This window comes from Capsicum annuum, chromosome 3, assembly GCF_002878395.1.
Source record: "Capsicum annuum cultivar UCD-10X-F1 chromosome 3, UCD10Xv1.1, whole genome shotgun sequence".
Taxonomy (NCBI): domain Eukaryota; kingdom Viridiplantae; phylum Streptophyta; class Magnoliopsida; order Solanales; family Solanaceae; genus Capsicum; species Capsicum annuum.
In genome coordinates, this window is record NC_061113.1 from 170,042,419 (window position 1) to 170,060,199 (window position 17,781).

General features: G+C 30.2%; 1 long non-coding RNA gene across 4 annotated transcripts in view; it reads right to left on the reverse strand.

Annotated features, from left to right (window-relative positions):
- Positions 1-205: 205 nt before the first annotated feature.
- Positions 206-17,781, reverse strand: part of LOC107852281 — a 41,810-nt gene continuing 24,234 nt past the window's right edge. The window contains exons 2-5 of one of the 4 annotated variants that reach the window (XR_007053104.1): positions 11,258-11,934; positions 11,047-11,166; positions 10,801-10,919; positions 206-438 (exon numbers count right to left, since the gene is read on the reverse strand). This is a non-coding gene — a long non-coding RNA (uncharacterized LOC107852281). Of the gene's footprint in view, positions 439-10,285; positions 10,525-10,800; positions 10,920-11,010; positions 11,167-11,257; positions 11,935-17,781 lie in introns of those variants that run through there. The other 3 variants (XR_007053103.1, XR_001669365.2, XR_001669364.2) reach the window with 3 other exon arrangements.

Genomic DNA, 17,781 nt, shown 5'->3' on the forward strand with positions numbered 1-17,781 from the left:
GTATCGCTCATGAAGGGCGTGATGAGGTTCAGGAAGTGTCATGACCTAATTTATGAGTCATAATGGCACCTACTCTTTTCTGCCAAAAGGTAAGTCGAACCATAGCTCGGGGCTAGATGTAATGACCTAACTTGGTGGAAAATTGCCTAAAAGATGGAATTTAACAATTAAAGGCTTAAACAACAATAATACAGTCATAAAGGTCTAATAGATTGATAGAAAACCAACAAGCATCCCATGACTCAGTAATGTTGGTACAAGAGCTACTATAAAAGAACTATGAGTACTGAATAGTCAAATACAATTCGTCTTGAAGATGATAGACTATACAAAGATAAATAGAAGGAAAAATTTTAGCTCTAATTCCAACAGCTCACCCAATCTCGAAAATCAACTCTACACGAATGTCAAATCAGCAGCGGTAACTAGTACTTGGATCTGCACCAAAAAGGCATAGAAGTGTAGTTTCAGTACAAAAACCACAGGTACTTAGTAGGCATCATCAACCAACTGAGACAAATCATAATATAAATACGATAAGATACAAGATAAATTAAGCTAAGTCAAATAAAATGGGGTAAACCTAGAAATAAGCTCTGACACCGCTGTATATAGATAAATAAGTGCATATGAGATAGTAACATAAAGATCGTACCATTATAACTAGAAGAATGACCGTCATAAGCCAATGAGTGCATCAATTCTTAATCATGCATATGAGCAATATCCTCAATTATGCATATGATCAATATTCCTAGCAATACCTAGAATTAGCACTAATCCTCCCATGTCCAACTAACATACTCAGTAAATACATTTAACCTCCTCTAGTATTGAACCAACCATTAATATAAGCATATCATACGAAATGACCCAACAAGGCTGTCACAAGTCTTAGCCTAAGGTAGGTTAGAGGGGCCCACTTAAATCTCTAAAATCTATATTTAGGCAACTTCTACTTTGAACTAGTTTAAGGTATCTAAGTTCATTTCTAGATGTCAAGTAAACCATAAATATCCATAAGATAGTAATCTTTCCCAAACATGAACAACTGAGGTAATCCTACCTAAAATAATAACAACTAAGGCAATTCTCTTAACTTAAATGACCAAGGATGATTCCACCCTAACATGGATGACTAGAGCAATGCACCTACCTTGAGAAATTAAGGTGTTTCCATCCTAAATATATACCATGAAGCTTAAATCACCTATGTCATGAATAACTACTCTAACTACTCAAGGCTGATGGTTTCAAGGTAGCCAAAAGGTCTAATTGAACCAAATACTCTCATTCCTACTTTCAAAACCTAAATCCCACCACATATCTATAATAATATCATAATCATACGACAAAATAGTTCAGTATATGTAGAAGGTAAACCTAGCCTACCTGGGAGCCAAAGAAAGCCCAAAGAATTTGCTAAATCACCAATTTCCCCTTCTGATAAGCTTCTTCAAGTTGTTACAATATCAAAATTACAATATACTCATAAATACGAGAATAATGATATCCATATTGAACCATTGTGCTTTGGGTCCAAAATTATGTAAAAAAATCCATGTGGGGCCTATTCACAAAAATTGAATTTTGAAATCAACACAACGTCCCTCTACTCTTAAGGAACCTTTTTGCACAAAAATAGGTGTATTCTGATCTATATTAGTTCTAGATTTGAGTCACTGATTTGAGGTGGATTTATGTACCTTAGTGTTGTTATCCGGGCTTATTTAGCTTAGTTTAAAGGACTTCTCTAGTTCTTAATGAGTAAATATTGATTTAATAGATAATATAAGTATTAAAACACTTTATTATAATGTTTAAGGTGTGTTTAAAAAAAGTTTGGAATAAATTTGGTCACTTAGAGTTTAGATGAGAAAACTAGTGTTACTAGCTTGAGCTATGTGTTCTAGTTGATCTTAATGGATTCTAGTGTGTGTAAATATTTAATAAGGGTATGTTTAATTATGTATGGAATAAAATTTTTATAGTTTTCAAGGTTCAATTGAAACAATCCAAGAGACAAAACAATATCAAAAGGACAAAACTAGTACTATTAGCTTAAGTTACTAGCTCATTGTCTTGGATTGCATGTTGTTTTGAGCTCTAATTTATAGTGGTTGATGCTATAGGATGCTTGATGAGTTGAACATGATGATATATGAATGATAAAAATGTTTTAAATCAAGTGGAAACAACACCACAAGGCTTGGAATGGATGGACAAACACATGGGACAAAATTGACCAAAAACGAACATTTTGGAGTCATTGGTTTGCAACGGACCTTAGGCATTGCGTTAGGGATGTGTCACCAGGGTTAGAGATACACTAATTAAGAGGGTTTGGTTGAATCTAGTAACTTTTATGTAGATCCTATATTTATACTATTAAATTCTGAATATATGTATATAAAGAGAGAGAGAGAGAGAGGGAGAGAGAGTGCGAACCCATTTACAAGCAATGCTGCTTGGCCCAGAGGTAGATGGACCAATGTTAAGGCCTGTCTTCTACTATGTACATGGTTTTGAATCCCAATAGCAGCATATATTTTTTATTATTTTTATTTTTTATGTTTTTTTAGTTTTCAGAACCCACAAACTTCAAATCCCAGCTACGTCTCTGCGTGTCACACCCTTGGTAGCATCCTAAATGACCAATTCTAGTATCTCACTACGATTAAGGTGTACCATGGACCCTAGGAACCACGATAAGGGTGTGACACGGCCCTATGTCAAAATCGGCAGCTTGTGTCCTCCTATAAATAGAACACAAACACTTGTGTAAACACCATGGATGACCTTGGGACTTGAAGGTAGACTGGAGAACAACTCAATTTGGGTTTATCTTCCACAAATTTATTTTTTCTTATGGATTTTAACATGTATTCATTCATTGTGATTATAGTTATGTCTATGATCGGCTAAATACCATTTTTTGGGGGTTAAGGCTAAGAATATGAGCATATGGTTATGAATTAATTTAGTTTGGTTGTTTATCAGATTTGGTTGTTTATTTATCCTTTTTTATAACTATTTTAAGGATTCACGACACTTAGAATACATGTATAATCATTCTATGAACCCATAAGGTGGAACAAGAGGATAGAACGTGGGATAGATAGATAGGATTGTAATCTTCTAATTGAATGAAGTTATAATTTGCATCTAGCATAGGAATATACCCAAGTGCCCTATTTTGTTTAGTTATGGGAGAAAATATGAATGCATTTAACTTATTTCTCGTATCCCCGTTCAACGATGTAGTTATGGGGCTAAGTTAGACAGGTGATTATAGGCTCAAAAGACATTAATCATAATATCTACCCCGTGAATCAACAACCAAGATAACTAACCTAACAGATGAAGTTTAATAGCGTAGTATGATTTTTTGAAATTCCTTAGCCCTGGGTTTCTCCCCATTAATTGTTCAAACCTTTACTTTACCGCATTAGTTAGTTTACATTACGTTATAACTTTTTAACTCTCGTGGTTACGTCTACACTGATTTGATCTTAATAGTTGAACTGAAATTAGATAGTTTATTAACACTAGTCCCTGTAGGATCGATACTTGTCATTTCAAAAGGCCATTATATTACTTGGCTGGACCATGTACACTTGCGTGTGTTCTTGGGAGAAATAAGTTTTTGGTGTTGTTACCGGGGACTTGTCAATAGGCAACTGTCATAGTTTAGTTTTACTTTTTGATTTCTTTGGTTCTTTTCACTTGGTCTTGGTTTATGAACTTGCAGGCAATATATTAACAAGTTTGTAAGTTGGCAAGGTACCATGAATTAATTAAATCATACCCCGAGCCCAAGCATACTTTCACCAATAGAGGAGAGAATTAGTCATTCTCTACCTATCCCACAAATTTACAAAAGAGAGACCATTCCTACTCTCATGGATGAGGATCCACCAGCCCACAGGATAGTTCACAAAGTGGAAATCCCACTTGCGACTAATGTGACCTTCGTCATTCGAAAGCCGGCTCCTGAAGATAGATTTGAACTGAAGCAGAACATGGTGTATCTCTTGACTAGCAAAGGAAAATTCATCGGGCTATCACATGAAGATCTACAAGTCTACTTCCAAAACTTGCTAATGATTAATGGCACATTAATCCCTACGGGTGTGTCAACTGATTATGTAAGAATAACACTCTTCCACTTTTCACTTTTAGGGAAATCAAAGAAGTGGTTGAACGCTGAGCCGACCGCTTCCATCATAACTTGGAATGACTTATCCCAAAAGTTCCTCATCCACTTCTTCCCATCTAGTAACGCTGCAAAACTATGCAGTGAAATTTTGAGCGTCAAACAGAGGCCAGATGAGAACTTATACCATGTTTAGGAAAGATTAAAGTATCTTCTTTGGGACTGTCCCCATCACCAACAGTCCAATGAGGTACTATCTCACATCTTTGTTGAGGCACTTGACTATAATACGATGATTTTACTAGATTTAGATGCAGGTGGTCAATTATTGGAGAAGACTTATGATGAGCTATACACTGTGTTGAATCGAATTGCACAAGGAAATCCAAAGTGGCATGGTGATACCTCAAGGAGTTCACTGAAAAAGGTTGTGGGTATGATCGACGTTGATAGCATAATAGCCTTAGATGCCCAACTTTCAGCCACGCATAATCAAATAATGAATCAATTCAGCAAGTAAGGTGTGCAGCAGCCTCAGGCTCAGGTTAATGCTGTGCAACAGGCTTCGATATGGTGTGAGATTTGTGGCAACAGTGGCCACTCTATAGATATGTGTGGTACCAATCCCGAATCCATCAACTTTGTGGGCAATGTACAAAAGCCAAATTATGGTAAAACCTACAATCAAAAGTTGCAGACTCAACCATTGTATCCTTGGGAAGCAACCAACAACAAAACCTCAAGCAATAGCAACATAATACTTAGGCTAGTAACATTGAAGAGACTCTGAAAAATATTTTGGCCAACCAAGAACAGATGGCTGCTGAAATAAAAAATTAACAAATTACATAAAAATAGTTAGTACAACAAGTGGGGCAACTGGTATAGGCACAAAATACCAGACCTCAAGGTGGTTTGCCAAGTGATAATGAACCTCCAAAACAAGTAATAATAACCACTTTGAGGAGTGGTAAAGAGCTTAATAATAGACCTCCAAAGAAAAATAAGGAGGTAGATGCAGAGTTGGTTCCTCAACCGGTTGGAAACAAAGTTGCAAAAAAATTAGGGAAGCCTGAGTACCCAAAAACAAAAGCTATTGAGAAGGAAAGACCACAACCACCATTTCCACATCAGTTCCAAAAAGTAAAGGAGGATGCATGCTTCAAGAATTTCTTTGACACATTCAGACACGTTAACATTCTCCTTTTAGATATTTTGCAGGAAATGAACAAGTACGCTTATGTACTTGAAGAATATGGTGAATAATAAGGTAAAACTGCAGGATATAACAATAGTGCCATTGACAGGTAGCTCTGTGGTAGTGAAAAAGATGCCCGAAAAGCTTAAGGACCTAGGGCGTTTCACCCTCCACTTTCTGATTAGTGACGGTGAAGTGGTACATGCCTTGAGTGATTTGGGGTTAAGTATAAATTTGATGCATCTGTCCATGTTCAGAACTCTTGGTTTGGGTGAGCCAAGACCATGCCCGTTGAGGCTGTAATTGGTAGACACGACCATAGTTAAACCCGATGGAATAATTGAGGACGTCCTCATAAAGGTTGGTTAGTTTGTAATTCTTGCTAATTTTATTATTTTGAATTATGATGCAGATTATAAGGTACTAATTATTCTGGGACGTCTATTCTTTGATATGGGAGAAATATTGATAGATGTGAGAGAGGGCACTATTACAATGAGATTAGATGATGAAGTAGTGGTTTTCAAAGTGTATAATCCACTTAGTCCACCTTCCCACAACAAATATTTTTGTATGCTTATAGTGATGGAAGTGGATAAGTGTAGGATGGGAGAAAATACACCACTAAAAACCTCTTCAGACAGTCTCATTAAGTTGTACAGGCCACCACCTAAGCCTGCAGTGATGATGATTGATTAGCATGAAAAGTATATTGTTGAGAAAGCTATTGACCTTAAGAGTACACATTTAAGTGGCCAGAAATGAATAAGAAAGTGGCCTCCAAGCAGAAGGAAAAAGATGAAGGGATTCAATTGAGTAGTGATTTCGGGTCATGCCGCGACACTAAATCAGGTGTTGCTTGCGAGGCAACCCAAGTTAAGGTAGGTATTTTATTTTAAATATTTTTAGTTTTTAATTCTTGTAGCTTTTATTTTTTTTAAGTCACAAGTTGATGGGAAGTCTAAGTATCGGAGACCAGAGCTAAGGAGCATGGGAAAGATGAAGTGTGGGGTCCTCGAACCCTCTTGATGTTTAAAGATGCTGCTAGCTAGGTGTAGAGGCCTCAGGGAGTATTTTATATCCTTAATTTTGATTTTACTTTGGTGAAAAAGTATGCTTTAAGTGTGGGGTTGGGAAATTCCCATGTTTTGGGTGAAGTGATGCTGTAGGATCTTAATTTCTAGTTGTTTTTTCTAGTTTTTGCCTACATTTGAAAAAAATTACAAAAAGATTTTTGCTTTTTAGTTTTAGTCTCAGTTGGGCCAGTTTAGTAGGCGCACACTTCACTCACCCTGTGATTTTTCTTTTTGATTCTTTTCCACTAGGGCGCCTCTTGAACCTAGTATCCTTTTTCTTATAGGAAGTAAATTTTAAATTTTCGTGATTAGGTAAGTGATATGTTCTTGTTGGTTCTATGTAAGATTATATAATTGCAAGTTGTTTTGTGTGTAAAGGCATGTTTTCTGTGTGAATTACTACTTTTGAGACTCCTAGACTCTAGTTTATGACTCTTGTATGTTTTTGGCTTAATTCTAAATTCGTGTGATTGTTTGGGTGAGTCTATGATGATCCTACTTGAGTTGAGCATGTGTCATGTATGGTGCAAGGTTTTGTGTATTCCTTGTTGCATTTGATGTTTAGAACTTGACTGGTGTGTGTGCAAAGCTAAATAAAGAGTATGGGTTTAGGTGATAATATAGGCATTTCTTTGCTAGTCATGTTTCATATCCTTTGTGATCTACCCTTGTGCATAATCCTAGTTAGCCCTATTGAGCTTGTTGTACCCTATTTTAACATGGGTCAAACCAAGGTACAACATGTTGGAAAACATCTAAGTAAATTAAGGAAGTCGCCACCTAATTAGTTCTACGGTAAATTAGGACACCTATTATAAACTAAGTGATTAAAAGAAATTAAAGTCTTCGTTTTAAGGTCTACTTAACTAGCGATTCTAGATAAGGGTTCTAATTATCATAGAGGGAAGGGCTTAGACACCCTAAAGGATCCGCTAACTATGGTTAATCGACCAAACTTAGGTTAGTAAAAAATGTTTGAAAATATAGCCCTTTTGATCGTAAATGTAAAGATATGATAAGTATTTTTAAGAGAAGTATTATATATAAAGATTTTAAAGGAAGGATACTAAATAACAGATAATTAAGCCTTCAAATTTTGATAAGCACATAAATAATATATATAAGAATAAAAGCTTGCAAAACTAATTTATTTTTGAAAATAGACGTTGTTAGTAAAGGAATGTATATATACTAGATATGCACGCCCCGTGCTAGCACGGGCCTAATATATATTATTTTTTATTTTAACTTATATGACGTAAATAGAATTTAGATAAATTAATCATTTGAATAATTTATGTTTTTAATTATTGTGATTTATAATATTTTTTCTTCTATTTCAATTTAAGTGATAATGATATAATTTTTAGAGCCAGCCAAATATTTTATATTTTTTACATAATTTTTTAATAAGATATGAATACTCCCTTCATCCCGATTTATGAGGCACAGATAAAATTTTGGCAATCAGTTAATTTTTTAAATATTTTTGTTAATTATTGTTATTTACAGTACTTTTTATCTCATTTTCAAAAAATATATGTTACTTCATATCTTCCTTTGTCCCGTTTTAATTTATATGACACTAATATAATTTTAATAGTCAATCAAATTTTTTATGTTGACATATCATTTTGTCTATTTTACTATTTTTTATGAAATATTATTTATCTTTTAATGCTTAAATGATCATAATAATAAATTAGCGGTGATAGAGTAAAATCACGATTGAATCATCGAAATAGACATGTCTTAAATGACTTATAATAACTAATTAGAAGGGATATAACAAAATTACTGTAAAAATACTTGTGAATTTTTTTAAGTGAGCCTCATATAATACGTAAAATTAATTTAAAATAATGAAGAATTAATTTATCATTTTATGTCTATTTTATCTTTTTAATTAAATGTTATTAATTTTTTAATACATAGGTGACTTATAATAATTAATTAAAAATAATATAGTAATGTTACAGTTGAAACAATTGAAACAAACATGAAAAATGTCTATTTTACTTTTTTATTAAATATTATTATTTTTTTATTACTCAAAATTTATTTTAAATAACATGAAAAATAAATATTATGAAAATGAAATAGTATACTTTTATTCAAAATAGATCACATAAATCAATAAAATGAAAATATGTCTATATGCTCTTGCTCTTTTTTTTTTTTGTAAAGTCTTCTCAATTATTAAAGAAACAATAATGTCATAAGTTAATATTCTTTTAATTTTAATCAATTTTATTAATATATAATTGATCAGGGGGAAGTAAAATCTTATTAACAATTTATGTCAATTTATTAAATTTATTTCTATTTTTTTAACTTAGTCCATATTGACTTGACACACGTCCTAAATATTATTTATTAAAAATTTATTTTACTAAATTTATTTTATTAATATGTTTGAAAACTTAAATTTGATATTTAGTATTTGATAGAGTTACTAAATCACAAGGTTAATATTTGAAGAAAATAATTAATATTTTTTTAATTTCTAAAATAAATGAGTAAAACAATATTTACTATATATTATTTTAGCATAAGAATAAAAAATATATAACATTTATTTAAATTTTAATTACAATTAATTAATATAAATTACGATTTTTCAAAATTACTTTATTTATGTCAGATTTGGAAAAGTTTTGATGGGGCACACTACATTCAATGATATTTTCTTCTCGATATATATTGACTTGACACAAATCTTAAAAAATATTAATTAAGAATTTATTTTACTAATTATACATTGAAAATTTAAATTAAGCAAAATAGTATTTCATAGAACAAATAAGGATGAAAGTAAATTATATTTTTTTATATAAAATGTAAATAAAGAATAAATTTTTTAATTATAATTAATTATTACAATAAATTATCATCCTATTAATTAATTTACTTAAATATAATAAATTCAAAATAAATAAAGAATAATATTTTTAAGTATAGTTAATAATTACAATAAATTATCATCTTATTAATTAATTTACTTAAATATAATAAATTCCAAAAAAAATTATATAAATTTAAATAAAAATAGTACTTAGGTACTTTGGAACATGGCAAGTCTTGTAATTAAATAGAAAAGAATTTGCTTTTCTTATAACTTTTAATGTGGTGCAAATAACAAAGCAGTAAAAAACAATCAAGTTAATCTTACAATTTCTTTTAAAGAGTTTAATACCCTCTAATTTAATTTTAATACCAAAAAACAGCCATGTTGAAAGTGGCTTGGCAACTCTTGTAATTAAATAAAAAAGAATGAGTTTTTCTTCATGGTAAGTCCTGTAATGTGGTCCAAATAACAAACCACAAAAGACAATCAAGTTGAAGCTACAATTCTTTCTAAAGACATTAATACCCTACTAACAAACAGCCATGTTGAAAGTGGCTCTTCTATATATACTAGAGGTGCATGGCCCGTACCAATACGGGCCCAACATGATCGTATGTTTTGAGTATAAAATATATGATTGATTAGAGATTGGATTGAAACATGTATTATAAAAAACAAATGTAAAAGCAGAGAATGTGGATATACTAAAACCTTTTATATATATTTGCTAAGTAATAAGATTTTACAAGAAAATTAATTATGTACTTTTTTCTTATATGATGAGAATATGTCATGTTTCAGAGGAGCTAAGGTGTAATCTCGGCTATTTTGTATTCAATTGTTCGATTGAGACTTGTAACATAAGAGCAAAGAAGATGAAGGATTAGTATTCAAATACTTAATTGGAAAAAGAATTGAACGGCACTTCGTTTAGATATATGTAAGAAGGCGTACAACTAAGTGTAAGTCAGAACAGAGGCAAAGTAGTAGAATATAGAAATCCGATAAAACACCAAAATGAAATAGTCAACAAAGCAGCTACATAAGAAATTAAAAGAAAAAATTATGCAAATATAGTAGAAAAATTTGGCAGTATAATCTTCTTGAAATGCAACATTTTTGGATCCGAGCAACATATGTAGTTGTCAAGTAGTGTATCATTCTTCTTTGTTCATTGCTTATTGATACAACCGGAGCAGAAGACAGCACAAATGTGAGAAAAAGAGAGAGAATGGCACGTATTGAGCTGCATATGCATAATAAAGAGGTGAAAACTCATCAACACAGTACATGAAATTACCAAACTATCCCCAGAAAAATTTTATTTGACATGCAACAGACATGTCAGAGCTCTCGAGAACCAAAACTAAGTTGACCTGATAGCAATACATTTAACCAAAACACAGTGATAGCTAGAGATTTATGCTTCCAGATTGCAGAAAAACATGTAGCTATATGACTTTTATGGCAGGAAAATAATTCTCAAAAAGCATAGAGAAAAATGCCTAAGTGCAAGACTCACCAGTCGCCACCAATTGTAGGGGATATGATAGCTAGGGCTCCAGGCTTAATTATCACCCTCAAAGACGCAGACACAATAATGGACACACATCGACTGTAATTTGGCTTCTCCTTGTAGTCCTATCACCAATAAAAGTAGTATGCATTAATGTCAGCCTGTCCATGAGTATTTGCAACACAAGTAAACTTTCTGAAAGGTAATACTACTAACCATGATCCCTGGCCTCTCAATAAACTATCTTCTTACCTCATTAACTATTTCCTGAGTAGTTCGACCAACAGCAGCACAGGCCTAAGCACTGAACAGAAAGATGAGCATAGATCCCAGTAATACACCAACAAATACTTCAAGTATCGCTATGTCAACCTACATATTAATTAAAATTCTTGATCCTGTCACTGTATAGCTAATGTAGTTAAATAAAAAGGCCAAATAGAAGGCCATCGCAATTCCATACCTGCTTGAAGGATTCTTGAGCATTCAGCTACCTCATCCGTATAGGCACTGAATAAAAAAAATAATGCAAGAGCAAGAAATGATGCAAGAGCTGCAAATCCAGTTGCAAATCCCTTGGTTGTGGCTTTGGTAATGTCTCCAATGGCATCAAGAACATCAGTTCTCTCACGAACACTTTTAGTTTGTACATGAAAAGATTACTGAACTAACCGAGCTAACAAAAGATTACTACAAAAGAAGTGACAACCTCATGCGTTTCCTCCAAATCATTAGCATCACCTGTTGGCTCATCTCAACAATTCCACCAACATTATCAACTATTGGACCTAACATATCCATGGTGAGAACATATTCAGTTGTACTGAGTAATAATATTTCCAGCTTCATCTGTCAATCTTAAAGTGCGACCAAAGCCAGAAAGCAGAAATAATCAGCCAAGCTTATGGCAAGGAAAATTAGAGATATGGATTCCAGACCCAAACTAACACCCCCAATTATGTTCGTTCCATGGCCAATAGATCTATCAAGGATAAGGTTCGCATGGCCTCTTATTTGTCATCAGTGTAGTACTTTGAGATCCAGACAGACATAGGCAATTACAATTCCAACCAGACCGCATAAAGCAAAATTCAACCAAGCAGAAGGTGTCTGCTCGGTGTAAAGTAACCACCGTGTAGACTGAAAATGCAATGCAAACTATTAGTGAGAGAACACAGACACAAGTCAAAGAACCAATAAGAGTAAAACGGTGGATAATCGAATAATCCTCCTCTAGGCCATCACGGTCCATACAAGATTCATACTTCTTTCAGTAATATCTTTTCAAGCTTTGGGTAGTTTCAATTATCTTATGGACTTGCACAATGCCAACAACACTTTCAAGTCCCAAATTATTTGGTTATCAATTTTAAAAAAGTAGTCTTTCATTCAAATAATTACAATGATATTAATTATGTTTTGAGATCAATTTTCACTACCTCACTTTCATAACAACTAATAAAAAATATGAAGGTGGCAAAAAAATTCAAAGAAGTTACAAATTCTTTGATCTCATACTTTTTTCCCTTCTACCGAGCTTGGAAGTGTTCAACATACATTACAAATAATAGAATCACAACTTGTTGAATTAACGTTCTTCTTTGTTTCTCTATATCAAGATATCCACTGCCCTCAAGATAGTAAGGTATTTTCTTATCATGTATGTGCTCAGTGCATAAATTTTTCGACTTCTACTCCTAGTTTTTCACCTTCTCAGGGCTCAAATTAAGTGGATTCTTCAAAGCAAAAAGGCAATAATATTAAGAAAATGACGCAACTCATTAGAAATAGCATGTAAAGGAATAAGTTCGAAATGGCTTACAATTTTCAATACTCTAATCTCTGAAACATAACTTTAATCATAGCTCATAGGATAGAATCACATAGATCATGTGCACAAAATTGAAATATTCAGTGAAGCTATATTTAATAAAGTTGATAGACTTATAGTTGTTTTTTCTTTTTGGCAAAGAGTTATTTTGAAATTTCTAGCACAATAATAACTACTATTTCCAAACTTTAATATTTCAAAAGAGTAGAGAAAATAAAAGGTAAAGATTAAGTTATAAATCAATTGCTCTGTAATAATTTACTCTTCCAGTGAAGTCAATATTCTCATATTAGAGCTAACACGCACAAGGTGCAATTAAAAAGAAAGAAAAATAGATCAAAATAACAAATTATTAGTAACCAGCTCCCGAAGCAACCAATGAAGTTTGCACATATTAATTCAAAATCACAACTATTAATTTTGTGAACCAAAGAGGAGGAGATCATCAAGAGCTACAATCTAATGATGTTATGTTATTCTTCATCCAAAAATATTAAGGTATTCTATTTTTATACCATAAAAAGGTAAAAAGTTGCTACTTTATATTTTTTGTTAAATCTACTGCACTGCGGTTGAAAAACGAAAGTCACAATTTTTTGGGCCAACAGATCGTTAATTTGTATTGCAATCTACTCTAGTTACAGACACAAAAATCGAATTGAGTCATCTTCCATTTGAAATTCCTAAAGAAAGAGAGAAAACCCAAAGCATGATCCAAAAAATATAATATTTCATATTTGATATGCTCGATCTACCCATTTCGATGCTTTTCGGGCCTATTCAGTTCATTGTAAATGTCATTGTCTCCTTTAATAAGGAATTTGTTATGGCGAAATTGGTTGTGTGAGTATCTCCACTTCTTTATCGGACACTTGCCGATCATTTTTTCAGAAATACAAAAGAAAGTAGTAAAAAACAGAAGATAAAATGGTATATAATTTTCACAAAGAACCATACCTCAGAGAATAGTAGAGGAATTCTAGCTGAACCAACATAAATAATAGATGCTGCAATTTCATATATGCATAGCAGAAGGATAAATCTAATTCATATTTAGCAAAAGTGAAGAGATGAATGGGGTCAACTTTTTTAGGCTAAATCTCAGTGGTATGCACTGTAAGCAATTTAGAGATGCTACGTGTCTACTCAAAATAAGAGCAAGACACGTAAAGGTGGATACATATCAGATTAATGGAATGTATTGACCAAAATGCCCCTATCTAAAATTTATTTGACGATTAACAGCCGCATCAAAATCAGCTTTTCTATAATATATATATATATATCTATATATATATATATATATATATATATATATATATATGCACATCACTTCCCTATATTTATTTGACCATCAGTAAATATATTTTAATATACAATACTAATAATTACTGGTACCAATAATATTAGTATATTATTGATACCATCAGTAAATATATATTATTGGTACCAATATATAAATATATAGGTAATACTAATTAGTACCGGACTATCTAATTTGTCAAATAATAATTACAGTTTAATATTATTATCTGGTATATTAATATATATATATATATATATATGTTAGTAAGTATATATATAAGTAGTGAATATATGTATATTAAGTATAAATATATATATATATATATATATATATATATATATATATATGTTAATAAGTATATTATATATGTATTCTATGTATATAATATTAACAAGGATGTGTATATTATAGTCTTATATATATAATACATATATTGGTACCAATATATTACTGTATATATTTACTAATTTACAGTAAACAATAATACCATATATATTATTGTATTATTGCACAAAATTTATATATATATATATATATATATATATATATATATATATGCACAAAATCCTTACATATATATTACCATATAATCAGTAAATTAGTAAATAATATTTACCATATAATCAGTAAATATATAATTAAAATATTATTGATATCAATAATTATTAGTACTAATAATATATATTCTTAGAAAAAATCAAGAGTGAGAAAGTTCTCTAGTTTTCTTAAGTTCTTTAAATTTCTTAGTTTCAAAAGTTTGTAAGTTACTTCAAAAGAAAAAAAAGAGTGAAAAGTTTTCATAGTTCTTCATTTTTCGGTAGCTTTCAAGTTTTCAGGGGACTCCCGAAAGGAAAACCTCACTTATTTCTTAAGACATGTAAGTAGTAGTTACATAGGTCTTTGTATTTTTCTCTCAAAATTTGTAAATTATGTTTGAATTAATCAAGTTTATATTTTCCTTCACATGTATTTTATTAAGATCCGGATCGCCTGCGGTTTTCCGCAAGTTTTCTGATCTTGTTGGCTTAATGAATATACTACCAAAAAATACAAAAACATTAAAAGAAATCAAAAATAATTTGTATAGTTTATACATAAAATATAAAAGACTTAGTACTACAAAAGAAGATCATATAACCTTAGATATACTAATTATTATAATATCAGAATTAGAATATTATTTAACAAAACATCTTAAGACTAGATATAATAATAAATGAAAAGACATCCTTTTGCTAAGGATATACGACAAAGGTCCTTGCTTTTGGCTTAGTTGATTTAGTTATTTTAGATTTTTTTAATTCTTTTTGAGGGGTTATCTCTATTTTTTTTAGTTGTTCTATTAATTCTTCAATATTTTTATCTTGACTATCTTTTTGTTTTTGTTTTTCTAGGTTCTTATTCAGTTGTAATAGTAACAAAATTATAATATTATTTTATTTTATGATTAAAGAGTTTGTTTTTCCCTGAGGTTGATGATCTGATAATCCTTCGGGGTTTGGTTGGATCTGTGTTGCCTTTTGTAATATTGCTAGATAAAGTTCATCTTAAAGTATATCATTCATGAGAGTATTATATTTTTTATTTTATTAATTTCTTTTTGTACCTCTTTTAATACTAGCCTTATTTCAAAAAATTCCAAATTACCTGTCTTTATTAATTAAAACTTTGAATTCTTTGTCTCATTCTGCTTGCTGGTTCTTTAAGAAATCAAAATTTAATTCTATTTTATCTAACAATTTCTTTTCTTTGTTTTGCAGGTCCTCTAATATCTCTAGAGTTTTTAATATTTTTGTATTTTCTTGTTGAGTTTTTTCTCCTAGGTTAATTATAAAATCTGTAATGGTATTTAATTGTGGATTTTCTCCATGTGAAGTATGTTCTCCGTTGTTAAAATTACATCTAATAAGAGAATTATCTTTAAAACGTCTGTATTTCTTTTCAGCTGGGATTGTTAGATCTAAATATTCAATCTTCGTTAAATTAATTATTTTCACACTACTATTTTTTATCCTATCGAGGGTGTATTGTTACTACACTGTTTTCTAGCTATTTATATTCTAAATTTCTATAATCTATACAATATCTAATACTTTCCAATCTACCCTTTAGCAAACTTATATGATTTATGCAATTTACTAAACTTATAAAGTCTGAAATAATGATTCTTACCTATTAATATCTTAATATTACTTACCTAATTTTAATAACTTAAAAACTACTTACCTGCTTTAATAACTTGTTATAGTAATTTGCTTGCTATATTTATTTGTATATAGTATTATACTAACTATATAATCTACGATAGATATACATTTATAAGTAATATATCTCCTTGCTTATTATTATTACTAGTAGTAGTATAACTTATCTCTATATAAGATAATTATATTGCGGTTGTCGATATATTGGTAATATATATTTTAATATATATGACTATAATTATATATATTTGGTGCATATATATATACATACATATATATATATATATATAATATTAGTTACCTATATAACAAATCACCTGCAAATTAGAAATAATTAATCTAGAATATACTATAAAAACAGCATCTATAGAAGCTACAAATGAAGACCTTAAAGACTTTGAAATACAAATAAAAGAGCTAATAGAATTAGGATTAATTAGAAGATCTACATCAAGACATAGGTCAGCAGCTTTCATAGTAAGAAACCATAGTGAAATAGTAAGAGGAAAAGCTAGAATGGTAATAAATAACAAAAGACTAAATGATAATACTGTATAGATAGATATAAGTTACCAAACAAAACAAAATTAATAAATAAAATACAAGGAAGAAAAATATTTAGTAAATTTAATTGTAAATTTGGATATTGGAAGATTAAAATACATGAAGATAGTATAGAATGGATAGCTTTCACATGTCCAGAAGGACATTTTGAATGGCAGGTCATGCCGTTCGGATTAAAGACGGCTCCTCCAACTTTTCAAAGAAAAATGAATAGTATTTTTAGAGATTATAAAAATTTTATATTAGTTTACGTAGATGATATTTTAGTTTTTAGTAATAATATGGGAGAACATTTAGGACATTTACATCAAGTTTTTAAATTATAATAGAATAATAATAAGCAGAAAGAAAATGAAATTATGTAAAAATAGTATTAATTTCTTAAGAGTAGTTATTGGAGATGGTAGAATAAAATAACAACCGCACATAGCTAAAAAAATCTTAGAAATGCCAGATAAATTAGACAAAACTAAAGATTTACAAAAATTCTTAGGATTATTAAATTATACTAGAGCTTTTATTAAAAATTTAGGAAAAGTAGCAGGACCACTATACTCTAAAACAGGATCGACAGGCGAAAAGTTCTTTAATACTGAAGACATAAAATTAGTCTAACAACTTAAGCGCATGATACAATACATCCCAGACATAAAAAAGACAAGTGAATGTAATATAGTTAGATGGATAAAAATAGATAATATAGACAGATAATAAATAATATAGCATGTGGTTAGCTATATAAATAATAATAGGCAATAAATAAATAGACAAGTGGATGTAATATAGTTAGATAGATAGATAGATAATAATAATAATAATAATAATAATAATAATAATAATAATAATAATAATAGGTAATATAGACAGATAATACTAATAAATAGTAACTAACAATATAAGTCTAAGAATATAGTAACTAACATATATATATATATATATATATATATATATATATATATATATATGTTAAATACCAAGAATATAAAAAGAAACAATATAGAAAGGCATATAAAAAAAACTATTGCCCTATTAATATAGTTAGATAGATAATAATAATAATAATAATAATAATAATAATAATA